The sequence below is a fragment of the Amblyomma maculatum genome, chromosome 11 (genome assembly GCF_055883805.1).
Source record: "Amblyomma maculatum isolate TAMU_Amacu chromosome 11, ASM5588380v1, whole genome shotgun sequence".
NCBI classification, from domain to species: Eukaryota; Metazoa; Arthropoda; class Arachnida; order Ixodida; family Ixodidae; genus Amblyomma; species Amblyomma maculatum.
In genome coordinates, this window is record NC_139354.1 from 157,767,947 (window position 1) to 157,794,648 (window position 26,702).

Sequence of the window (26,702 nt, forward strand, 5' to 3'; positions counted from 1 at the left end):
GGTCCTTTGCTTTTTCTAATCTATATTAATGATTTACCTGCCTGTCTAACATCTAGAGTTCGTCTTTTAGCAGATTACGGCGTAATTTACCGTAACATTATTAATGACAGTGACCGCGAATTCCTACAATCTGACCTGAACGCAGTACGCTCATGGTGCTCATCCTGGTCAATGACTTTAAACGTTTCTAAAACTAAACAGATATCTTTCACTCGTCATACAGCTCACATTTCAACCACTTGCATGCTGAATGACAATGCTGTAGAACTAACAAACACTTACAAATACCTTGGCGTGCACCTTCAGTTTGAACTAACATGGCGCCAACATATCAACCTCACCCTAGCTGCTGCTAACCGTTCACTTGGTCATCTTAAACGCACTCTCAAACACGCTCCTATCCATGTTAAAAAACTTGCTTATATCACTCTAATACGCCCTGAAATTTAATATGCCACGGCTATTTGGGACTCTAATCAAGCCTATGTTATCAACAACATCGAATCCTTGCAGAACCGTCCGGTGCGTTTTATTTTTTCAGACTACTCACCTTTCACTAGCGTCAGAGCATTAAAAAAACGTGCTAAACTGGAAGGCTTATTATATCGTCGTAAACACGCTCGGTTAACACTTTTCCATAAGCTTTATCACCATTCACTACTGCGCAGTGATTTGTTTCACTCACCTGATGTCATATATCTACGACTTGATTATACCTTTACAGTTAAAATCGCAAAGTGTAATTTGTCACCTTATGCCAATTCATTCATACCTCGCACTATCATTGAATGGAATAACTTGCCATAGCACATCGCTACAGAAACTAACCTAAAATATTCCAAGAGCTACTTCGCTGTGACGAAAATATGTAGAATATTTTGGCGTTGTTTTTCTTTCCTCTTTTAATGTTATATTTAATGTTTCTTATTGTAATTGTTGCTAATTGCATCGTGGTTTTACAATTGTATCCCCCACCCCTTATGTAATACTCTCATTGGGAGGGCCTTTAGGGGTAACCTGAATAAATAAATACATAAATAAATCCAACATAATAGCCAGAAACGTCACTGTAATTACTACTATGTGGCCAGCGCTTTCTCTTACAGTGTTCTTCGTCCCGCTTTATTGTGAGTCAACCTTCAGCGCAGCCAAAAGCATTCTTCGCCAGGCAAACGATCGCAATTCGCCGTGTATTGTATTAGACGGTACACGGATCCCTCAAAACACATGTACTCGGGAGCCCGATGCAAGCTCAAAGGGTGCTGTCTGCGAGGTGAATTATAGAGCGAGGAGCTCTTTCTTGGTACCGCGAAAGGGGGGAAAGTTGCGCTGTGCCTGCTTCGCAATCGCAGTACTTGTTCTCTCCAGGAATCACTGCTCTACTTAAGTGCGAACTCCCTCAGGGAGAAATGAACAGATTTCTTGATGGCCAGGACGCCGTGGAAAGACGTTTTGCTTCCGCCACCCGCTCTTTTTGACGGAAGAAGATTGATTGTCGGATGCGTTTTGTTCGTGCTTCTTGTGATCGAGGTCAGTGTTCACCATTTCTGCATTTTTGTTTGCAAGGTTCTGTGATTTATCTTCTTAATGCAGAGCACCCAGTCTAGAAACTCAACTGAGAGAAAAATACGACCAAACATTCTGTACTTTTCGCTTGATGTAAAATGTTCAACATTCCTGAAGTACTTTTTTAAGTTCCGTAGTTTTGTCTCCAGTACCTTTGCGTATTCTATAGCTCAGCACAAATTTTCTGTCGTAACTGCACGAACTTCCGATACGACAGCAGAGCCTTTTCTTATCTCAAACCTTTCACGTTGAGAAGCCGCAAAGAAATTCTACTGACACGACAGAAACGTTTTCTATAAATTTTTTCTCCACAGTATCTTGCAAAAAAGACACTGTGATCACCAAGTTCGCTTGAAGAGAGAAAAATTCATGGTCCTATATCCTGAAACTGAAGTCTTCGTTTGCGACCTATCACTATTTGCGCTATTTGCTCACTATTTGCGCTTGTGTTCTATCACTATTTGTAATAGTGATAGAGCGAAAGCTGTGAGTCTCTTCAACACCAGATTTTCAATGCGCCTTTTTTTCATAATTGTTATTAAATTAGATTTTGGGGGAAGGTAGGAGCCTTATACTTTTTAGTGTACGCCGCGGAATTGCAGAGACCTTAAGAATCGAGTAAAACAGCGCTAGGGGAGACGAAACACGTGAACGACAGACACACACAGGTCAAGATCGTGCTTTCATATTTTTTCTTGTATATTGTACGTTGGTTTATAAGAAAGGAAAGGCGCTCTGTCTGCCAGACTTGAGTGAAGGAATACGAGAGTAGAAGCGGAGAGAAAGAGGTCCCGTAGTGGAAGGCTACGGTGTAATTTGGTCACCTCTGGTTCTTTAACGTGCGCGAATATCGCACAACATAGGGCTCCCTGTCCTTTATAAATAAATTGGTTCACAGGAAAGGCAAGGCGCAGTATCTGTCATACTTCTTTCTGTGGACACCTCAGGTTAGGTTTTAGGGAAAGGAAGGAGCTATATACATTTGGGTCAACACCACGAAATTGAGGGCAACCGCACTTAATTATGTCAAGGTCACTTGAAGGGCAAATTTAGTGTCACCTGCTACACTTAGCGTAGTGAAGTTTATGCTTCCATTGCAAATTGGTTTATAAGAAAGCAAAGGTGCTGTGTATTTCGAGGCCACTTGAAAATGAAAACCTCCGGGATGCTGAAGGCTGGGCAAGTTGGCTTAGTGAAGCTTTCGCTTCAGGAAGCCACTATATGGCGAAAAATGCAAGCCCGCTAGAAGACAAAGCTGAAAGGTGGAGAGGGACCAATCTATCTATTTTTGCAAGGGCCACAGTCTGCAATTTGTTCTTTATCAGTAAGCTCTGGTATGTTATGCAGGTGTTGCCTTGTTCACGGTTAAATATTCAGAAGCTGCACAGGAGTTTCGCTGTATTTGTTTGGGCATCTGAATGGGAGCGCTGCAGCCGGACTAACTTGTTCAGACGAGTAAAAGACGTTGGGCTAGGATGGGGCTACCTGTTTTTTCGACAGCTGGTCAGTCGTTTTTTGCTTTTTAGAGACACGACCAACCCTTTCTTACGCACCGTATGCCAAGTCAGACTGAGGCGGCTGCTACCGTAGCACGTTCTTTCAACTCAAGAATTAGGGGCTTCTACAGAGAAGTCGTAGCAAGTGTTCGGTTCCTTTCAACGCGGTTTTCAAGTGATTATTTGTCTACAGTAAAACGAAAGAAATTGTATCGCGCATTGTGTGACATATGTTCCCTGTGCCTTTTCCAACTACCGCACGATCGCGCGTATTTTGCATGCTAGCAAAGTAATGTTGAAAATCCTCCAAGGTAGGCTGCAGCAGTATGTGGATCGGGAGCTTCCGGACGAGCAAGCTGGGTTTCGCAAGGGCAGAGGAACTAGATGCAGATTGCCAGCCTTCGCTGGACCATAGAAAAAGCAAGAGAGTTCCAGAAACCCATCCACTTCTGCTTTATTGATTATGCGAAAGCGTTTGACAGCGTAGATCGCGGCAGACTGTGGAAAGCTCTCCAAGAGATGGGAGTTCCAATTCACCTCATCTGTCTCCTCAGAAACCTGTATGAAGGGCAAGAGGCTACAGTCAGAACTGGGCATGGTCTTGCTGATTGGTTTCCGATTGAGAAAGGATTGAGACAAGGCTGCATACTGTCGCCCTGTCTATTTAACCTATATGCTGAGTGCATCATGAGGAAGGCCGGTCTGGACGAGTCTTCAGCTGGATAGGATATGATAGGATAGGAAATACGTTAGTTTCTCTAGGAGGGACTTGTGCTAGTAGCGGAAGAGTTCCATCTTCCGTCTTCTCACAGGGTCGGTGCCCCTATTCCAGGGCTCCGCTGAGCTTCGCTGCTCGCTGGGCGTGCTGGATTAAATCTTCAGCTGGAGTGAAGATTGCTGGGAAACGTATCAACAGCCTTAGATATGCGGATGATACCACTTTAATAGCAGAAAGTGAAGTGGAACTCAAGAGACGTCTGATGCGTGTGCATGAAGAAAGTGAGAATTTTGGGCTTAAACTGAGCAGTAAAAAGGCAAAGATCGTGGCATCTTGCTCTATCAATTGTCCTGGAGCATCAAGAGACAAGAAGTAGAAGCTGTGACCGATTTTCTCTTCTTGGCCTCCAAGATTACCCCGGGAGGAGATTGCAGCCATGAAGTTAGGAGAAGCCTGCTTCTGGGAAAGAGAGACGTTGCTAGCCTTGACCGCCTAGTAAAGAGCAGAGACGTTACACTGCTAACCAATGTCCGTATAACTCGTGCTATGGTCTTTCCAGTTGTGATGTATGGATGCGAGAGTTGGACTGTGAAGAAGGCTGACCGCCGAAGGATTGACGCGTTTGAATCGTGGTGCGGGCGGAGACTCTTGAGAATTCCTTGGACTGCCAGATCAAATCAGTCGATATTGTCGACCATAAAACCTGACTGCTCATTGGAGGGTCAAATTCTAAAGTTAAAGCTCAGCTACTTTGATCATCTGATGAGAAGAGAGGAGTCGCTGGAGAACGATTTGATGTTGGGAAGGGTTGAGGGTGACTGGAGAAGTGGTAGGAAGCGAACGTAGTTATTACATGGCATCCTCGAGGCGCTGCGGATGAAGTTATGTGATGTTAAAAAGATAGTGAGAGACCGGAAAGCGTGGTGTGTTATGGTCCATAGGGTCACGAACGGTCGGACACGACTGAACAACTGAACTGAACTGCCTTTGTACAGGGCCTGGTATGATGGAGGCCCAAGTGCAGATGTTTTAAAAAGGATAAAAAGAATGCAGGTGATGCCAGGAGCAAAAACCTTCTTTTTTATATTGCGCACCGGAACGTTGCCAGTAAAAACATTTTTGGCGAACAAGGGATTATTCACATCCTTATTCAACTGTTTAATATGCAGAAAGCCAGAAACCATAGACCATGTTTCTTTACACTGTTAGAAAGGAGTACATTTTTGGGATGTATTGCAAAGAACGCCAAGGAAAGTTTTCCGCTAGACCCGCATGGCATTCGGTACTGATGCCTAGAAAGCGAGGATGGGGTACCATCTGATTTAATTATGCTCATGGGCCTCCACTGTATATGGCGCTCAAGAATGGCCGGTTACCATTGCGATAAAGATGCACGGCCTGCCAGAATTTATTTTCGGGAAAGCGTGAACAGGTTTCTGGCAATCCACAAAGCTGCAGCAGAACCTCCCGAGTGGCTCTCAAGGCTAGAGCCTTGGTTGTGTATGGGTGAAATTTACTGTGTCATATGTAAATAGCATTTGAGTGATTTTTGTTGATATTGTTCTCGTGAAAAGAAATGTGTCAAGGCCAGGAAATAAAGAAAAAAAAAGACCGAACCCAATCCGATACAATACGTTTTGGCCCGCGCAATACCCCACAAATGCATGTCTGGCCTCCGGAGAGATGTCCGACATCCTCCATGTGGTTTTGAACGTAAATCATACGGTTTACAGAAACGTAGCCATGAGCAGTGGGAAGCGAAGCCTGATTGATCAGGCCTGGAGGGCCGTATTCGCCAATGGTTTCCCGGACCTGGTAGAACGACCCGCCTAATTACTTTGCATAAATACAGTTTATTCTCTCTCTCTCTCTCTTCAATAACTCACACTCTAAAATCGTCAACCTATGTGGGATTTGTGGTGTATGGATGCGAGAGTTGGACTGTGAAAAAGGCTGACCGCCGAAGAATTGACGCGTTTGAATTGTGGTGCTGGCGAAGACTCTTAAGAGTTCCTTGGACTGCCAGAAGATCAAATCAGTCGATATTGTCGACCATAAACCCTGACTGCTCAGTGGAGGGTCAAATTCTAAAGTTAAAGCTCAGCTACTTTGGTCATCTGATGAGAAGTGAGGAGTCGCTGGAGAAAGATTTGATGTTAGGAAAGGTTGAGGGTCGCCGGAGAAGGGGTAGGCAGCGAACGCGATGGTTAGATTTCATCCTCGAGGCAGTGCAGATGAAGTCATGTGATGTTAGGAAGATGGTGAAAGACCGGAAAGCGTGGCGTGACATGGTCCATAGGGTCACGAAGAGTCGGACACGACTGAACGCCTGAACTGAACTGATGTGGGAAACAGTAACTGACGACTGCAGAACCGGCATGGGGCAAGATTTATTGTCATCTGTTTTGCAGCACAACCATATTTCTTTTTTTTTTGTTGCTAGATTTGGACACCTGAACCGTTAAAATGTAGCAAGCAGCGCTTAAGAATATGGAAAATTAGGTCTCACCTACGAGATAAGATTGACAAAAATAATGGTATTCGGGAAAAACCTGAACCAGCTGTTTTGTCATAGACCTTTGGCATTTCTTTGTCATTGTATGCGCAAGACTGATTTAAAATATCCACTTTTATATTCTTCTCCTTTCACACATTTGAAGAAAATTTGATCGGAATGTTTACCTATGTTAAAGCTCGTAAATCACCAAACGTAGAGATTATGGCAGTCTGTGTTATGTGAAGAAATATGCAAAACATTTCAATGGTTCAACTGTGTGGTGCTATATTTACTTTGAAGGGAATTTAATTCCTCAAAAGAAAAACAAAAACAAAAGGACTCGCTCATCATTTTTTTGGCCTTTGGCTGCCGGTCTAAAATCTTAAAGAATTGAATGCCCATCGCTGCGGCCCCATTTCAATGAGGCAAATGGAAAGAGAAAATAAGATGCGCAGTATGGGCTACATCTGTGTGCCTTTTAAAGAGGTCACACGTACGTACGAGCTCTCCACTGCAGCGTTCCCCGTGACCCAAGTGCCACCAGGGGATGTGAAATTCTAAATATGTTAACTGTGTTAAGTATAAACTAAAGGCTTGATAAATTACACCATTTGTCGTTTTCAAAATGAGCATATTGGTTTTCATATTGGATAAAAATACCCGCTAAAGGAATGGATTCTGGCAGAGGTAGTCAGAAAAAGAGTAATGACTATGACAGCAAGCGGTAAAAAGCAGATGCGTGCTCTTGGTGGTAAGCGCTATCACGCCCATAAAGATACAATCAAATGTAGGCTATGATGAAATCGTTTTCCTCTATAGTTTCCATCGCACTGAAAAATTATTCTGCGGATGAAAATCGGTAGCAGGCATCCTGGTAATGACATTGTGCTCTTCTGGATACGCTGTATTAAGGCGAAAGACTTTAATGCCTTATTGTAGTCCACAGAGGGCTGTCGACCGAAGGTTTCCAGCAGAGATGTCTCGCTTGCGAAAGCGACAGAGACAAACATCTATTCAGAGCAGGCGTGAAATATTCGCCCTAGGAAGCCGTGGACCCGAGCCATCTCCCGAGTCGGGTCGACCGGACTACGCTGATCATCCAGGCTGGGGTTTGACAGCTGAGTCTCCAACTACTCTTCGGTTACGTCTTTGGTGGTTATGGTGCCATGTGGTCCCTTGCATCCCCACACCATATGAAGTAGGGTGTTTGGCACGTTGCAAAAGGCGCATGCATTTTTGTAAGTGGTGAGAGAGATCCCGTTAGTAAGGTGCCGTCGACGTGGATGTTGGTTTGGAGTTTTCGGAGTGTGACTGCTTTTACTCTTGTTAGTTTCGTGTGGGGTGGAGAATATTTCCTTCTGTCAAGTCTGTAATGCAGGAGTATATCAGTATATTTTTGGGTACATCCTGTGTTCTACGAAATCTCTCTGGAAGTGGTGCCCGGTGAGCATATCCCCGGGCTGAGGCGTTGGCGGCCTCGTTTCCTTCCATGTGGTTGAGTCCCGGAGTCGATATGATGTTGGTGTCTGGGGAGTGGTGAGCGGTGGTGATGACGAAGAATTTGAAGTGCTCTGCTGCAAATTTTTTCCTTTTGGTAGCTACTGCATGCAGACTTTGAATCAGTGAAAATGATACGTTCTTTGCTCGTCGAGATTGTTCAAATCGTTGCGCTTAAGAAAAACCGTCCTGTGTGTAGTATCGTTTCCTACGTCGGGTTTTCTTAAGCGCAACTAAAGATGTAAGTCACCAATCAGCCCAACTAAAAACCCTCTTGACGTCGAAATTGCTGAGGCATTAGCGGCCTCTTCGGTTGCGTCAGTGTTATTTGTTGAAATAGTTGCAGAGCTTTTTCTGTAAATGTGGAATCCATGACGTTAATGGACTGGGCTTGTCTTCCCGGGTATTTTGCTGCATCAGTGCATCTCGTTTCCGGAGTTGTACCGTCCGCTTTGCTCAGGGCCCGTACTCTTGCATGGCGCCAGTCTTTGTTGTATGTAGGGTGCCTATTTCGCGGGATGGGGACTACTGCGATTAATGAACAGATTTCGTTCGGGATGCGCTACTTGGTGCTTTTTGGTTCTAAGCCTTCTCTTTCTCCCAGTTTTTTTAGGGTTGTACGCCCAGTTTACGTTCGTTTTAAGCGTTCCAATTGGTTTACTTTGTGGGCCTCGGCAAGCTCCTCCCACGTGTTGTGAAGGCCGAGGTGGAGGAGGCGTTGCGTAGAGGCACTGATATACCGATGGTGATTGTGATGGCTTTACGGATGAGACAGTAGAGTTTTAGTACTTCTGCTTTATTTAGATCTAAATATGTTGTTCCGTATGTTATGTAGCTTATGGCGAGAGCCTCGATAATGCGGATGGTATCTTGTTCTTTCATACCGTGTCTTCTGCTGGCCACGCGGTGGACCAGGTGCGCCTCTTGAGTAAAAGTAGCCTGCAATTTCTATAGTGTTGCGGACCCTGATCCATCTTTCGTGATGTTTAGGCCAAGAATGCGGAGAGAGTCGGCTTGAGGGATAGGCGTTCCGTCAAGAAAGATATCCGGATCAGGAATGTCATCGTTTTGAGGCATTCCTCGAGTTCTGGCTTTAGGAATCAGAGTGCAGATTTGTCTGGTGCGCAGATGAGTCCGCAAGTTTTTAAGTGTGTGTTGGTGCAGTCGACGGCTTCCTGAAGGGCGTCTTGCTGCTGTCCGGGGCAGCCGCCTCAAATCCAGATTGTTATATCGCGAGAGTCAAAATAAATTAATAAACCTTCTCCATCGGGAATCGAATCTCCATTCATTGGATCCTCCGCCCAGCGCTTTACCGACTCTGATATTTTTCTTTATTGCATGGAAAAAACAGAAAGAAAGAAAGAAAGAAAGAGAGAAAGAAAGAAAGAAATAAGAGGGAGAGAAAGACGCGCGCGGCGGGTGCAATGACGGCTTAAAACAGATAAAAATTTATTTATGATCTATTTTACTTATTTAGAAATACTGCAGTCTCGGAAGACCAAGGAAGTGGGAATATACAGAAACAATGCAGGTCAGCTTTAAAAAAACACACACTTGAAACGGGTGCTTGATTTAATAGAAGCAAAAATAAAAGGGATTACACAGCAGCAAATCCAGACCAGTAAATGAATGCCTTAGAAGAGCACAAAATATAACATTTCACAACAATAGGACATGTAAATAAGGGTAAAAAGAGCAGAAAAGTAAAAACATCACAACTGTAATGCGTTTGTTACACCACACTCAAAACTTTCGAAAGAAAAAAACGGCTGCAGGCAGATTGTTCTACTCTATTATCAGCCCCGCCGGGGTGGCGCAGTGGTTACGGCGCTCGACTACTGTTCCCAAGGACGCAGTATGGAATCCCGGCCTCGGCGGCAGCCTTTCGATTTAGCCGAAAAGCAATGCGCCCATGTGCTGTGCGATATCAGTGCACGTTAAAGAACCCCAGGTGGTCGAAATTTCCGGAGTCCTCCACTACGGCGTCTCTCATAGCGTGAGATGCTTTGGGACGTTAAACCCCACAAACCAACCAACCAACCTATTATTGTTCGTGGAAAAAAGGAGTATTTAAACAAATTGGTGCGCGCGGCATAAGGGAGCAAATTATGGGCATGTCTCTATTTTGATAAGCTCGATGAAAATGGCTGAATGTAATTTTGTCAGTTAATGTTCAGATGCTTTTTGTAAACTGATTATAAAAATTTAAGTGGGGCTTTTTCCGCCTAGTTTTCAGTGTTGGGATGTCATTATCTGATAGAACCTTTGATATAGAATAAGTAGCTCTATATTTATGAAATATGAAGCGAACTGCACGCCTTTGGACCATTTCCAGCTTTTGTTTGTCTTTTACGTAGAAGGGACCTCAAATCACTTAAGCATACTCGAGTTTCGACAAGATAAATGCGTTGTAGGCTTGACGTTTTAGGTCGGAAGGTGCCTGACTCAGCTTGTGTCCTTAAAAGCCGAGTTTAGTGTAGCAGATGCGCAAATGTTTGTTATATGCTTAAACCACAAAAGTGTGTTAGTAAATGTAATTCCCAGGTATTTGTATTCATCTACTTCCTTTAAAGGGTGACCATCTATACCATAAGAAAATACATAGGGATGCTTTTTATTTGTGACGCGGAGCAGTACTGTTTTTTGGGAGTTCAGTGTCATGGCCGATACCGCACACCATTCACTGATATTCGTTAGGCTGTAGAGTAAATGCCTTTGGTATTGTTTACATGTTATTTGTTTATAGAGAAGGCAATCATCTACAAAGAGGCGGATGTTGTTATCGGGATGAATGTGAGTAATTCTGTCGTTAACGTAGATTAGGAAAAGGATAGGCCCTAAAACGCTTCCCTGTGAAAATCCCAATGAAACAGGTAAAGTATTGGGACAATGCCCTCTGATGTCGACAAGCTGTGTACGATTTGAGAGATGCGCATTGATCCAATTTATTATGAAGGAAGGAATACCGAAATTCTTAAGTTTAGTCAAAAGTTTACTATGAGGAACCTGATCAAAAGCCTTGCTAAAGTCAAGAAAAATGAGATCGACCTGGCAAGCTGAGTCTAGAACTTTAGCAATGTCATGGACTGTTGTTACTAGTTGGGTACACGTAGCTAATCCTTTACGGAATACGTGTTGGAGTGGAGACAGCAAATGGTTACTATCTAGAACATTTGTAAGAAAATGAGACACGATATGCTCTAATAATTTTCAGCAAGTAGAGATCAAGGATATTGGACAGTAGTTTTCCATTAAGGGACGATCACCTTTCTTGTGAACCGCTAACACCCGAGCAATACGCCTGTCATCCCGTAAAATAGCAGTGCGTAACGAGAGGGTAAAAACGGATGCTAATATATGCGACACAGGCTCAGTATAGCGGCGAAGGAAGGAATTGGGAATATTATCTGGACCTGAAGCCGATTTCACTTTCAGTTTTAGTACGAGTGACATCATCATCATCATCATCAGCATGATTATACCCACTGCAGGGCGAAGGCCTCTCCCATATTTCTCCACTTAACCCGGTTCTGTGCTAGCTGCATCCACTTGACCCCTGCGAACTTCTTAATCTAATCCGGCCACCTAACTTTCTGCCGTCCCTTGCTCCGCTTTCCTTCCCTTGGAATCCAGTGTCTTACCCTCAGCGACCATCGGTTATCCTCTCTTCGCACTACATGTCCTGCCCATGTCCATTTCTTCTTCTTAATTTCCACTAAAATGTCGGTAACTTGAGTTATTTCTCTGACCCACTCTGCACGCTTTCTATCTCTTAATGTTACCCCTACCATTTTTCGTTCCATAGCCCTCTGGGTTGTCCTCAACTTAAGTAGAACTCTCTTGGTTAGCCTCCACGTTTCAGCCCCATAGGTGAGTACAGGCAAGATGCAACTGTTGTATACTTTCCTCGTAAGCGATACCGGTAAGCTGCTAGTCATAATCTGCGAGTGCTTGCCAAATGCGCTCCATCCCAATCTGATTCTTCTTGTTACTTCCTTTTCATGGTCCGGATCTCCGGTTACTACCTGTCCTAAGTAGACATATTCGCCTACTACTTCCAGTATTTCGCTATCTAACGTAAACTGCTGTTCCTGCCCGAAGCTGTTGAACATTACCTTAGTCTTCTGCATATTGATTTTCAAGCCTGCCGTTCTACGTTTCCTGTCTAGGTCATCAATCATTATTTGCAGTTGATCCCCCGAGTTGCTTAGCAAGGCAATGTCATCAGCAAATCGCAGATTACTGAGGTATTCACCATCTACCCTTATCCCTAACTGCTCCCTTTCCAAGTCTCTGAATACTTCCTCTAAACAAGCTGTGAATAGTACTGGGGAGATTGTGTCTACTTGCCTAACACATTTCTTTATGGGAATTTTTTACTTTCGTTATGCAGAACTATGGTTGCTGTGCAGCCACTATATATATCTTCCAGCACTTTCACGTACGGCTCGTCTACCCCCTGATTTCGCAATGCCTGCATCCCCGCCGAGGTTTCAACTGAGTCAAATGCTTTTTCGTAATCAATGAATGCTATGTATAAGGGCTGGTTATATTCTGAGCATTTTTCTATCACCTGATTGATGGTATGGATATGATCGATAGTAGAGTACCATTTCCGAAACCCTGCTTGATCTTTTGCTTGATTGCAGTCTAAGGTTGTCCTGATTCTATTAGCGATTATCTTAGTAAATACCTTATACGTAACAGACAGTAAGCTGATTGGTCTGTAACTTGTAAGGTCCTTAGAGTCCCCTTTCTTGTGAATGAGGATAATGTTTGCATTCTTCCATGGTTCAGGTACCGTCGATGACACCAGGCACTGCGTATGCAGGGTGGCCAGTTTTTCTAGCATGATATCCCCCCCGTCCTTCAGCAAATCTGTAGTTATCTGATCCTCTCCAGCTGATTTCCCCCTTTTTATAGTTTCTAGTGCTTTCTTGACCTCGTCCTTCGTCACTGGTGGAACGTCTGACTGTTTTTCCCTGCCGCCAATCTCATTACGGTCCTGACTACTTTGGCTACTGTAGAGATCTGTATAGAACTCCTCGACTACTTTGACTATCTTGTCCATATTAGTGATGATGTTGCCCGCCTTGTCCCTTCCCTAGCGAAAAAACCGTATGAGTCACAATAACCTCATACAAATTTCTCATAGTGAACTCATACAAAACTCATACAAATCTCATACAATCTCATATATTTCTCATATGTTGAATGATATTTGTATGAGATCATATGAGATTGATATGAGTTTTGTATGAGAATTTTGTATGAGGTAATTGGGAATCATATAAGGCTTTTTCACTAGGGTTATCGCCTACATCTGGTTTTTGCCTATGCCCAATTTCTTCTTTACCGCTTTAAGGCTTCCCCCGTTCTTTACAGCATGCTCAATTATCTTCATGTTATACTTCCTTATATCGGCCACCTTGCGCTTATTGATTAGCTTTGATATCTCGGCCAATTCGATCTGGTCTGTTGGATTGGAAGCTTTCATACTCTGGCGTTTCCTAATCAAATCTTTCGTCTCCTTATACAGCTTACCGGTATCCTCTCTAACTATCCTACCGCCTACTTCTACCGTGCACTCAATAATGACATCTCTGAAATTATTGTTCCTTGCTTCTAGGGTAATGTCGCCATCCTCAGTTAGAGCTGAATACCTATTCTGTAGCGAGATCCTGAACTCTTCTGCCCTCCCCCGCACCGCTAATTCGTTGATGGGTTTCTTTCTTACTAATCTGTTGCGTTCCTTCTTCAGATTTAGGCTAATTCGGGACCTCACCATCCTGTGGTCAATGCATCGCACTTTTCCGATTACCTCTACATCTTGCATAATGGCGGGGGTTGGACACATTATGAAGTCGATTTCATTTTTAGTCTCTCCGTTAGGACTTTTCCATGTCCATTTCCGGTTCTTCTGTTTGCTGAAGAAGGTATTCATGATTCGTAAGTTATTGCGCACTGCAAACTCAACTAGTAACTCCCCCCTGCTATTCCTAGAACCAATGCCATAGTCACCTACTGCCTTGTCTCCTGCCTGCTTTTTCCCTACCTTGGTATTGAAGTCGCCTATTAGTACAGTATACTGCGTCTTTATTTTTCGCATTACCGATTCTACATCTCCATAGAAGCTTTCAACTGCCTGGTCATCATAACTACATGTAGGTGCATAGGCCTGTACAACCTTCAGTTTATACCGCTTATTAAGCCTAATTACGATGCCTGCAACCCTCTCATTATTACTGTCACGACTGAAGTCACAGGGAGCCGTGAAAGTACACGTAGCCGAGGATCCGAGAATAAGGTCGGCTTGTAGTTCCGATCACAGAGTCCAGCACCAGTGCGGCGCTCATGCCAACAACCGCTGCGTCGTCTTCGGCACCAAACACGGCTGTCGCACGGCGCTAGGCACGTGGCAGTATTCCGCCCCCCCCCCCCTGTGAAATAAAACGTCGACCCGATGACAAGGTGAGAGGAGAAAAGAAATTAGGCGTGAGGTGAACTGTACAATAACGCAAGGTTTCACTTGCAGGAAGCGCTCAGTCACGCGAAAAGTATGGCTTTAAGCGCACCACATGCACATTTTCAGGCCGCTGGCGTCGAACACTGAGGGTCACAGTTCCATCTGGAATGACTTCGTAATTACGCTGTTTAAGCGGCGCATGACTTTATAGGGTCAGAAATAGCGGTGGAGTAGTTTCTCGCTCAAGCCTTTGTGGCGCACGGGGGTCCACACCCACACTTGGTCCCCTGGTTCGTAGTGGACTTCCCTGTGCCGAAGGTTATAGTGTCGAGCGTCGGTGGCATGCTGCTCCATGATGTGGAAGCGGGCCAGCTGACGGGCTTGCTCGGCCTGTTCTGCGAAATGGGCGGCGTCGGGTTCGACCGCTTCTTCCCCGCACGGGAGCATCGCGTCGAACATCGTGCGGGCCTCCCTGCCATATACGATACGCAACGGCGTAAACTTCGCGGTTTCCTGCGGCGCCGTATTGTAGGCGAAGGTGACATACGGCAGGATCTCGTCCCACATATTATGTTCGACGTCGATGTACATTGAGATCATGTCCGCCAAAGTTTTATTTAGTCGTTCCGTTAATCCATTTGTCTGAGAGTCATACGCTGTTGTTGTGCGATGCTCGGTGTCACGCACTTCCCGCGGTCCTTATTGAAGGAAGATGAGGTTTGGCGGGATAAGCAGAAGAGGAGGAAGCTGGTTCTGCCCCGCTCTTGTGTTCTATTCTCTAGCGCAGCCTAAGATCTGTCTAAATAAACGTCGTAACAAGTGTGGTGGAGGTGCGGGGTAAAGATCACCACGGAACCTCTCCTACTTCGCCGGAGCAGAAGAATTGCTGGGCTACCCCCCCTACGGACGGAGATGGCGCAAGCAGATGTTTCAACGCCGCCCATGCCAGCAGCACAACCGACCATCCCACAGCTTTATCGGGAAGCCCGACACTTTTATGGCAAGCCTGGTGAAGACGTGGATGACTGGCTCACCCACTACAATCGGGTGAGCAAATACAACCGCTGGGATGCGAATACCAAACTGGCGAATGCGGTATTCTTTCTTGAAGAAACTGCACTAACATGGTTTCACAATCATGAAGCATCCCTTACCACCTGGGATCGCTTCATGGAAGGAATGAGAGCGGGATTCGGCGATGCCGATGCTCGAAAAGAGAGCGCAGAACAGACTCTGGCTCAGCGAGCGCAAGTACCGGGGGAGACCTGCACAACTTATATAGAAGTCCTCAAGCTATGCAGAATAGTTGATCGAATGACAGAAGAAGACAAAGTGGGCCACCTCCTCAAAGGAATAGCGCAAGATGTGTACAACTTTCTCCTCTGCCAGGAGGATTTGAATACCACCGCTGATGTAACACAACACTGCCGCACGTTTGAATCTTTGAAGCGACGCCGTATCATTCCGAAGTTTGGTCGGCTGCCTAATGTGACAACTGTCGCTAGTGTGGATGTGTCTGAAACGACAAGCCTGGCAGATACAATTCGCCAGATCGTCCGCGAAGAGCTTCGGAGGCATCAAGATATTGGGGGCCACGTCAGACCCGTCTACAGGAGCACCTCTTCGTCAGACAGCCCATCTTCTACCTGTTATACTCCCTCTGTTACGTCTTCTTCGGACACCCGATGCTCTGCTGCTCATCGCCCGAACATCCAGCCTCTCAACATCAACGCCTATAACAGCGAGCACTCTCGTCCTCCTCGTCGACCACATCCAGAGCATGAAACGTTTAATACAAGCGACGATGAGCCTTATTCATCGAATGAACGTGAGCAGCCAGTGTGTTATGCCTGTGGAATGATCGGCCACATTTCCCGCTTTTGCCGCAACCGTCGTCCGTACCAGCAGTATCGCCGACAGTGGGTGAACTCCAGTACAAGCCTTCCTGCTGACAATGATGATTCATATAGAAGAACACCTGGCCGGAATGAGTATAGATCAACAGCTAGCCGGCAAGAACGCAGAATGGTGCTGAACCGAAACGAATCACCGGCCTCTGGCCGTAGCCTGACACCACCATCTCGGCGCCTACGACAATCCCCTTCTCCCCGACGACGGTCGCCACCTCCGGGAAACTAGTGAGTGCGGCCGATGGAGGTGAGGTCGCAAAAGATTGTAGCTTACCCATGCCTCTGTCCATTTAGATGTTAAAAAACCGAATTGAAGTGTTTGTGGACGGTGTACGTGTTGGACACAGGTGCAACTATTTCTATTATAAGTCTCGCTTTTAAAAACTGCCTTGGTGGTAAAATTATGTTTGCTTGGGATAGTGCGACAACATTATGTGGTGTTGGTGGCGAACCGCTTAACCCACTTAGAGTCTGTTCCGTGAATCTTGTCATCGCCGGCCACACATTCCGAACTGAATTCGCAGTACTTACTCGATCAACGCATGACGTAATTCTTGAACTCGATTTTCTGGAGCAATGTGGGGCCACTCTCGACTTTCGCAATGGAGACATTTCTGTGAGCACTCGAATTGAATTTGCTTTGCGTGAAAATTCGCGGACCCATCCTAGCACGCTTTCGGTTTCGGAAGACATAGTCATTCCTGCAATGTCAGCAGAGTTTATACGAGTTGTTAGTTCCAGCTGTGCCAGTGACGCGTTCGATGCTGTGGTTGAACCACTCACCCTCAACTGCGCGAAGAAAAGTATTCTGATTCCCCGCTGCATCATCTCAGTCATTAATGGCCATTCTTCTTTGTGGACGACTAACTGCTCTAACGAACCTGTTGTATTACCACGTGGTCTAAAACTTGCCAACTTTGACGAAGACACTTTTAAATCAGTGGCCGTGCTCAGCACAGACAATTCCCAGCCTACCGCATGCTCAGAAAAAGATGAGACAAAATTTCTTGCCATGATTAACAAATCCCTGCCAACTAGTGACCGTCACAGTTTAGTGGAAGTTCTGGCGAAACATGCTTCGGCTTTCGATTTCTCTCGGGACTCGCCACCACGGATTCCCATTTCCCGTACTCAGCACCGAATCAATACAGGAACTGCTGATCCAATCCGCCAGAAGCCTTATCGTGTATCCCCATCAGAGCGCCAAACAATCGAAGAACAAGTTCGTGACATGCTGCATAAGGGCATCATTCAGGAATCGTCTAGTCCGTGGGCTGCCCCTGTGATTCTAGTCAAAAAGAAAGATGGCACATGGCGATTTTGTGTTGATTATCGACGTCTGAATACTGTTACCAAGAAGGACGTGTATCCCCTGCCACGTACTGATGACGCCATTGATTGCTTACATTCCGCCTCCTATTTTTCCTCAGTTGACCTGCGATCAGGCTATTGGCAGATCCCCATGCACCCGGAAGATAAAGAAAAGACGGCATTCATCACCCCATACGGGCTGTATGAATTTAATGTGATGCCGTTTGGATTATGTAACACTCCAGCCACGTTCGAAAGATTCATGGATACAGTTTTGCGTGGGCTGAAGTGGCACATTTGTATGTGTTATTTGGACGATGTAGTGATATTCGGGAAAACTTTTCGTGAACACAACAGTCGATTAGAGGTTGTCTTGGAGTGTATTGAGAAAGCTGGTCTGGTACTCAATTCCAAGAAATGTCGTTTTGGAGAACGCCAGACTGTGGTACTTGGACATCTCATAGACAAGGATGGAATCAGGCCTGATCCGAAAAAGATCGAAGCTGTCACTAGTTTTAAACCGCCGAAATCGTTAAAACAGCTCAGGAGTTTTTTGGGGCTTTGCTCCTATCTTCGGCGTTTTGTTCCGAAGTTTTCTGATCTAGCATATCCCCTTACTTGTCTTCTGCAAAAAGATGTGCCTTTCAAGTGAACTGCCGATTGTGACTCCGCCTTTCGTCAGTTAGTTTATTTTGACATCAGGACCAGTACTACGCCCCTTCTGTCCATCAGCTCCAACAGAACTTCACACTGACACCAGCGCAGTTGGAATTGGTGCTGTGCTCATACAGCGCCACAATGGCGATGAAAATATCGTTGCGTATGCAAGCCGTTCTTTGAGCAAGGCAGAGCGTAATTACACTGTAACTGAACAGGAATGCTTAGCTGTTGTATTCGGTGTGCAACGGTTTAGGTCATATCTTTATGAATGTGAATTTAAAATTGTGACGGACCATCATTCCTTATGTTGGCTTGTAAACCTTCGTGACCCCTGTGGACGCCTTGCGCTGTGGGCTTTGCGCCTTCAAGAATTCAATTTTACTGTGTCTTTTAAGAGTGGTCGTAAGCACGGTGATGCTGACTGCTTCTCACGGTTGCCACTTGAAACTACTGATTGCGACAATGAGGTCTTGGATGAATATGTAGCTGCTATCTCTACAAGTTCCCTGATGTTGGTGAATTCAAGATTGCGCAGCGGCACGACAACGAGTTGGCGCCGCTTTTTGAGGCAGCAAAATCCCGGAACCCTACGACCTCATTCTGCATTCGTGATGGTGTACTATACAGGAAGAACTACTCGTCAGTAGGTGCGCGGCTTCTTCTGGTAGTTCCTACAAGTCTTAGGTGTCAGGTTCTTCGGGCAATGCACGACGATGCCACAGCTGGACACTTGGGTTTCGCAAGGACATTGCAAAGGACTAAGGAACGTTTTTATTGGCCGAAGATGCGTCAAACTACTCAACGTTATGTGGCCAGCTGCCTCCAGTGCCAGCGTTTCAAGCACCCAACCTGCTCACCACCGGGTCATCTTCAGTCTATAACGCCACCACGAACCCCATTCGAACAGGCGGGAATTGATCTTCTAGGACCGTTTCCCCGTTCCTCTAACGGAAACCGCTGGGTCATGGTGTGCGTAGACTACCTTACGCGGTACTCTGAAACTGCTGCTATACCGTCAGCCACTGCTTCTGATGTCTCGGCGTTCCTCCTACGGTCCATCATTCTTCGACATGGGCCTCCACATGTGTTAATAAGCGATCGTGGCCGACAGTTTACGGCAGAAGTTGTACAACAACTTCTTCGCCTCTGCTCATCCCATTTTCGCCGTTCAACGCCTTACCACCCACAAACAAACGGTCTTACCGAACGCACCAATCGGACGCTTAGCAATATGCTCGCAATGTATGTCGACTCCCGCCATAAAACCTGGGATGAAGTCCTTCCGTTTATAACATACGCATTTAACACTGCTAAGCACGAAACAACAGGCTACAGTCCGTTTTTTCTTCTCTATGCACGACCTCCACGTAGCACTTTGGACACGTTTCTGCCTTTATCACTCCCTGCTGAAACTTCACTAGCGCATACTCTCTCTTTGGCTGAAGAAGCTCGTCGACTCGCTAGACTTTGCACTCTAGCCTCCCAGGAACGCTACAAGCAACGCTACGACAAGCGTCATCAAGATGTTAATTATGTCCCTGGTGACTTGGTGTGGCTTTGGACGCCGTTGCGTAAGCGCGGCTTGTGCCAGAAACTGTTGCACCACTATACTGGCCCTTTCGTTGTATTGGAACGCCTCAGCGCAGTCAACTTTGTAGTCTCTCGCGTGACCACCCAATGACGTCGTTCTCGGAAGACTCAAGTAGTCCACGTGGCCCGCATGAAGCCCTTCTATCAACGTGACGAACCTTGACTCGCCCGGCGGGCATCGTCTGCGAAGGGGGCAGTGTCACGCACTTCCCGCGGTCCTTATTGAAGGAAGATGAGGCTTGTCGGGATAAGCAGAAGAGGAGGAAGCTGGTTCTGCCCCGCTCTTGTGTGCTATTCTCTAGCGCAGCCTAAGATCTGTCTAAATAAACGTCGTAACACTCGGTATGGCTGAGAGTTAAGGTGTCCGCAGTAGCCGAGCTGTAAACGCCTTTCCTCGATCAGTAATGATGGTGGACGGTGCACCGTGTCTGAGCCCAATGTCGTTCATAAAGAATCGAGCAACTTCGCCGGCATTACCTCGGGCAAGGGCCTTCGTGTCAGCGTAGCGTGTTAAGTAGTCTGTGGCGACTACGATTCATTTGTGTCCGTTCGAGGATAAAGGAAATGGGCCTAAAAGGTCCATGCCAACTCTCTAGAAGGGTGTGAGGGGTAGTTCAATAGATTGTAACATACAGGATGGCATGACTGTGGGTTTTTTTCGCCGCTGGCATTGTCGACAAGTCTGTACGTAACGTCTAACGCTCGGAGAAAGATGTGGCCAGTAATAGTTCTGCCGGACTCGGCTTAGGGTGCGTGTGAAGCCAAGATGCCCTGGAGTTGGTTCGTCGTGGCAGGCCAGGAGGATTTCTTGCCTTAGATCAGCGGGTATGACTAGCAGGTATGTTTTTGCACTCGACGTAAAATTCTTCTTATAAAGCACCCCATTGCGGAGGCAATACGACGACAACCCCAAAGCAAGATACCGGGGTATTGTAGGATGCCCAGCTTCAAGATGGTCAATAATCAGTCGCAGCTCGTCGTCGGCACGCTGTTTGGAGTCGAGATCGGACGTAGTGACTGCCCCGAGGAAGCTATCGTCGTCGGTGCCATCTGATGAAGGAGGGCCGACGGGCGCGCGGGATAGGCTATCAGCATCGGTGTGCTTCCGGCCAGACTTATAAATAACATCGAAATCGAACTCCTGCAGGCGCAATGCCCAACGTGCTAAGCGGCCACAAGGATCCTTTAAGTTTATCAGCCAACATAGCGAGTGATGGTCAGTGATGACACGAAACTGTCGGCCATAAAGGTACGGGCGGAACGTGGCAGCGGCCCATACTACCGCCAAACATTCTTTTTCGGTGGTGGAATAGTTACACTCAGCACGGGAAAGTGCGCGGCTGGCGTAGGCAATAACTTTCTCGACCCCGTCTTGATGCTGAACTAGAATGGCACCAAGGCCGACGTTGCTCGCATCCGTGTGTAACTCTGTGTCGGCATCATCGTCGAAATGTGCCAGGATCGGGGGTGACTAGAGCCGGCGTCGTAACTCGTCGAAAGCCATCTGCTGCTCGGCGCCCCAGGAAAATGATGCGTCATCTCGAGTCAGGAGAGTCAGAGGGCTGGCCATCTGTGCAACGTTTTTGATAGAGCGACGATAATAGGAGCACAACCCCAAAAACAGTCGGACTGCTTTTTTGTGGGCGGGGACGGGAAAGGCAGCAATGGCAGCAAGTTTCTCAGGGTCAGCTCGGATGCCATCAGCACTCACGATGTGCCCAAGAAACTTCAATTCGGTGAACCCGAAGTGGCACTTTTGAGGCTTGAGAAAAAGGTTGGCAGACCGGACAGCTTCGAGAACAGTTCTCAGGCGGCGCAGGTGTTCCGTGAACGTCGGTGAAAAAATTATTACGTCGTCGAGATAAACGAGGCATGTCTGCCACTTAAGACCTGTGAGTACAGTATGCATCATCCGCTGGAAGGTGGCACGAGCACAGCAGAGCTCGAATGGGAGGACGCGGAATTCATAGAGCCCTTCCGGTGTTACGAAGGTAGTTTTTTCACGGTCCCTCTCATCAACTTCAATTTGCCAATAACCACTCCTGAGGTCAATGGAGGAGAAGTACTTGGCTCGGCGAAGTCGGTCGAGAGAGTCGTCAATCCGTGGCAGCGGATAGACGTCCTTCTTTGTCATACTGTTAAGTTTCCGATAGTCAACGCAGAACCGAAGTGTTCCGTCTTTATTTTTAACGAGGACTACAGGCGACGACCATGGGCTGCTTGAAGGTTGAATGGCGCCATCGGCGAGCATCTCCTTGACTTGTTGTTGGATAGCCTCCCTCTCCCGAGGAGACACACTATAGGGCTGCTGATGGATGGGTCGAGTGCCTTCATGCGAGGTAATCCGGTGTTTAAGGACCGACGTTTGCTGCACTTTAGATGAAGACGTGAAGCACACACGAAACTCCAGCAATAGATCTTGGAGATGCCTTTTTTCAACGGAGGAAAGGCTAGACTTGATGTCGACGGCATGTACGGCATCATCCGGTTCAGTGCTAGGCGTAGCTTCCTCTGAAGCAAAACATTCGGCGACTTCGTGCAGATGGTCGATGTAAGCAATGACAGTGCCACGGAACAGATGTCGATGTTCATTGGAGAAATTGGTGACAAGCACCTCCGTCTCTTTTCCACGAAGGAAACAAAGACCTCTTGCCACAGAAACTCCCAAGGCGAGTGAGAGGGAGACATTAGGCTCAACAACCCGGAGGCCGTGATGTGGCTCGTCACAAGTAACTCTGGCGAGGATGCTGGCGCGTGGTGGCACTGTGAGGCTATCATCGGTGGCTTGCAGCGGGGAGTGGGACCCGCGGTACTAATGCTTTTCAGGGGCCAGTTTGGCGGAAAATGTCACAAAGCGGTTCGGTAGATCTATAGTGGCACCGTGCTCACGAAGGAAGTCGATGCCAAGAATAACAATACAAGAGCATTCGCGTAGAACAAGAAAAGTCGCAACAAATATGCAGCCTCGCACCGTAACCCGTGCTGTGCATATACCCAGTGGTGCAACCACGTGTCCGCCTGCCGTCTGTATGTCTGGTCCGTTCCATGGCGTCATCATCTTTTTCAGTGTCCTTGTAAGCCGCCCGCTAAGGATAGAATAATCGGCTCCCGTATCAACTAAAGCGCTGACCTCCTTTGTGTCGACGATAACAGGGATGTCCAGGGAGACTCGGCCAAGACCAGGGCCTGTCGATGTTGGTTCGGAGTGAAGTGAGCGGTGTGGCGGCGGAAGCTGGATGGCAGTTGAGTGGTCTGGAGTCGGGAGGATTTAAGCGACACGGCGGTGATAACTGGTCGGCGATGCGGACGACGTCGGAGCGATCTGGTCTGTGGGGCGAAAACTGGACAGGAATTCGGCGTTCGACGTCGGGGCGAATCGAGCGGTGCGGCAGTGGAAGCTTTACGGCGAATCGGTGTGCGGCGGCCTCGCCCCCAAAGGTCGCCGCAGCTAGTTTTCCCGATGAGGGCTCGAGGAGCCATAGCGTCCAGCGGTATACCGTGGCCCAAAGGGCGAAGAGCGACGAGGCGAAGGCGAGCCCGACTCGCGACGAGGAGAATGTGGCAGACTATGCTGGCGGGTGACGTACTCGGCGATGTCCTGATGCCGCTGACCAGGCCGTGGATGAGGGCTGTCGGGGATAATCCTCTAAGGCCTATCTGACGATAAGGGCACTGCCGGTAGAGGTGACCTGCCTCGCCGCAGTGGTAGCAGAGGGGCGGTTATCTGGAGAGCGCCAGAGATCAGTCTTCCTGGGCGCCTGGCGCCGATCTGCCCAAAGGGGCAGCGGTTCCACAGCGTGCACAGCGACCTGATGTGGCGTGTAAGGCGAAGGGGTAGGTAGCATGGCTGGGCGGCGTGTGACATCAGCATAAGTCATCCGCTGGGTGAGGCCCGGGGGTGGTGGTGCAGCGACTGCTCTTGTCGGTGGCGGGAGTGCGTTCTGGACCTCCTCACGGATGATGCTGGCCAGGGAAGCCGCGCCAGGAGTAAATGATCCTAGAAGTTGCTGGAGCTTTTCGCGAACCACGGTGCGAATGAGGTCGCGAAGGGAGCTCATATCTGCCCCGGGATTGTAGTCGGTTCGGTCAGACGGCGGTAGTGTGGAGATGGAATTCAGCGGCCGAGTGTACTGGCTGCATCGCTACTGTAGCAGTTTCTCCATGATAACAGCTTTAGCCAGAAACGCTGCGACAGTGGTGGGCGGGTTCCAGACGAGGCCGGAAAAAAAGCTGGTCTTTGACGCCGTGCATCAGGGGCCGCACCTTCTTCTCCTCACTCATGGACGGGTCGGCGCGATGGCAAAGGCGCATGACGTCTTCAACGTACATTGCGACCCCTTCGTTCTGACGCTGAACTCGAGAGGTCAGGGCACGCTCGGAATTCTCTCGGCGGTCACTTTTGGCGTACGTACCGAGGAGCTCGCTTCGGAAGGCCGGCCACGTAGAGAATGTGGCCTCGCGGTTTATCAGCTTATCATAGGAGGTTGCGGCCAATTACTGCACCAGGTTTAGGCAACAGCGCAAAAGGACAGAGACAAGTGGAAGGAGGTACACAACGACGAGGTACACTTGTCTCTGTCCTTTTGCGCTGTTGCCTAAACATGGATGGTCACCAACTAGCCCAAACCTCCGTTCTGCTACTGCACCAGGGTGGCGAACTCCTGTTCTGGTGAGGGAGTGCGTTGCTGGAGGTGTTCACCGGCATCAGGTCGCACCCCAAACCTGTTTATGCAATTCCATCGACACGCGGATTTTTTTTTTCATCCGGTGGAGAATTGCGCGGCACCGGGATTTGAACCTCGTTCCTCTTGCATGCGAGGCGGATGTTCTACCGCTACGCCACCGCTGCATTGTGTACGAGTGACAAGACCCCTTCAAATGTAATAATGTCTGGGTCCAGAGTGGATGGCAATAACATGTTAGCTGCCTCATATCTAGGAGAGAACACACAGTGGAAATAATTATTCAGAATATCATCAACTTTGCTTGGTTCCGTAATGATTTCAGAATTTTTTATTATTCAAACAATTCCCACACTTTCAGTGTTAAGGTAGCGCCAAAACCTGTCTGGATTAGTCTTCATAAAGTTTGGCAGCATCGTAATGCTTTTTCCGAGAGGATATGAACTCAGTCGAGAGCTGAGCTTGAAGTTCGCGAATTAATTCAGTTTCTAGATTCGCACTTTTTTTTCCGGCTTCAACTTGCGTTTGAAGTGAATAATACTTCGGCTAATTCAAAAATTTTTTCGCTTGGGTTTACGTTTTCGGTTTCGGATGAATCCATTCATACAGTACTGAGTTGTACTTTTAAATAATAATATAATATAAATTATTTATTTATTTCAAACAATAGCCATAACGACACTGCGTCACTACATGGAATATTGTCAGCCAGTTTTTAAAGCTCGTCAAGTATAGACTGATGATCAGCGTGGGAAAAGTCTTTGACAATTACATCCTCTGGCTTTTCTTTCTGCACGCACTTGACAAGTAAACATGACAACAATAGAAGCTTGTGATCAGACACATCGCTTTCCGTGCTTACAGTGAATTGGGAAAGATCATTGGTTAAAAATATTAGATCTAAAATTGAACCACTGTTTTCATTCACACGGGTGTTATCAAGCGCAACCTGCCGTAAGTCGCATGTAATCATAATATCAATTAGAGGGTTGTCAAGGAAGTGAAGCTCAGATTTATTCATCCAGTTTATAAATGGGAGATTAAAGTCTCCAGCCATAATTATCCTTTGGTGTTTAAGTTCGGACATATAATCGTACAAGGATACAAGAAACTGGGGAGAGGCAGGCGATCGATAAACCACACACACCACAGTGGAATGGCCCTAACAGTCGACCTTCAAAAACAATCTTTTGTGGTCATGAATTTGCGGAAGGAGACTTGTAGCAAATGCGCTCTTCAGAATTATAGCCACTCCACCCCCTCGCGAGGGACGATTCCGACGACACATTTGATAAGAGGGTGGTATCTAAGCACTCATCGCTAACACCGTCATGTAGCCCAGTCTCAGTTATGATCTGCGACAGGGTGGCCATGCGGGCTAGTTGGCTTGAATCTAGCGTAATGCAACCAGCATAGCGGCGAAAGTAGGAACTGGGAATGTTATCTGGACCTAAAGCCCATTTTGCTTTAACTTTTACTACGAGTGACAAGACCCCTTCAAGGTTGGAGAAGGCAGTAAATAAGGCGGAGCGAGATAGGCTGGAGGTATTTTTCTCGGTCAAAACCCACAAGGTTGATTCTCCGTTTCGGGCCATCATTGCAGAGAGTGGTTCTTGGCAGAAGTTCGTTGGTCCATTTTTGCAGCGCTAGTTGAACGTGCTCGCCTTGGATGACCCTTATGTCGTGTGCAACTCTACCGGTGTTATAGAAGGCCTCAACGATGGCCTGGCTGGTGCTACCTCGGCGTTTTCTGTCGACGTAGAGGACCTTTTTTATTCTATACCCCATGGTGAACTGTTTGGTACAGTGCGCGAGCTCATAGAAGAGACAGGAGCCATTCCTTTACAGAACGCGAGTGGACTGAATGTGGACTCTTTCCTCGAACGTCTGGGGTTCTATTTGTCGTCCACCATTGTAGACTTCCAGGGAAAGAAATTTGTGCAAAATAATGGCATTTGCATTGGTTTTAGTGTAGCTCCGGTTTTGTGCCAAATATTTTTAGTTAAGTTTGACAATTCTTCTCGAGGCAGACTAACAGACAAGTGCGTTCTTCGTATTTTTAGGTACGTCGACGATTTTCTAATCATCCTGGAGCTGGCACCTGGTGACTCGCTCCAAACTACTGTCAGTAGTGTGTTGAATGTCTTTCATGGGTGTGGTGGGGCTCTGAATTTTGCCCATGAACTGCCAAGTGACAATTCTATTCGTTTTTAAGACTTAAAACTAACGTTTAACGAAGGCCACGTCTGCTGGAGCTATTCACCCGGAAGAAGGCGCTTTTGCCATATGCCTCCTCGCACTCTAAGTTA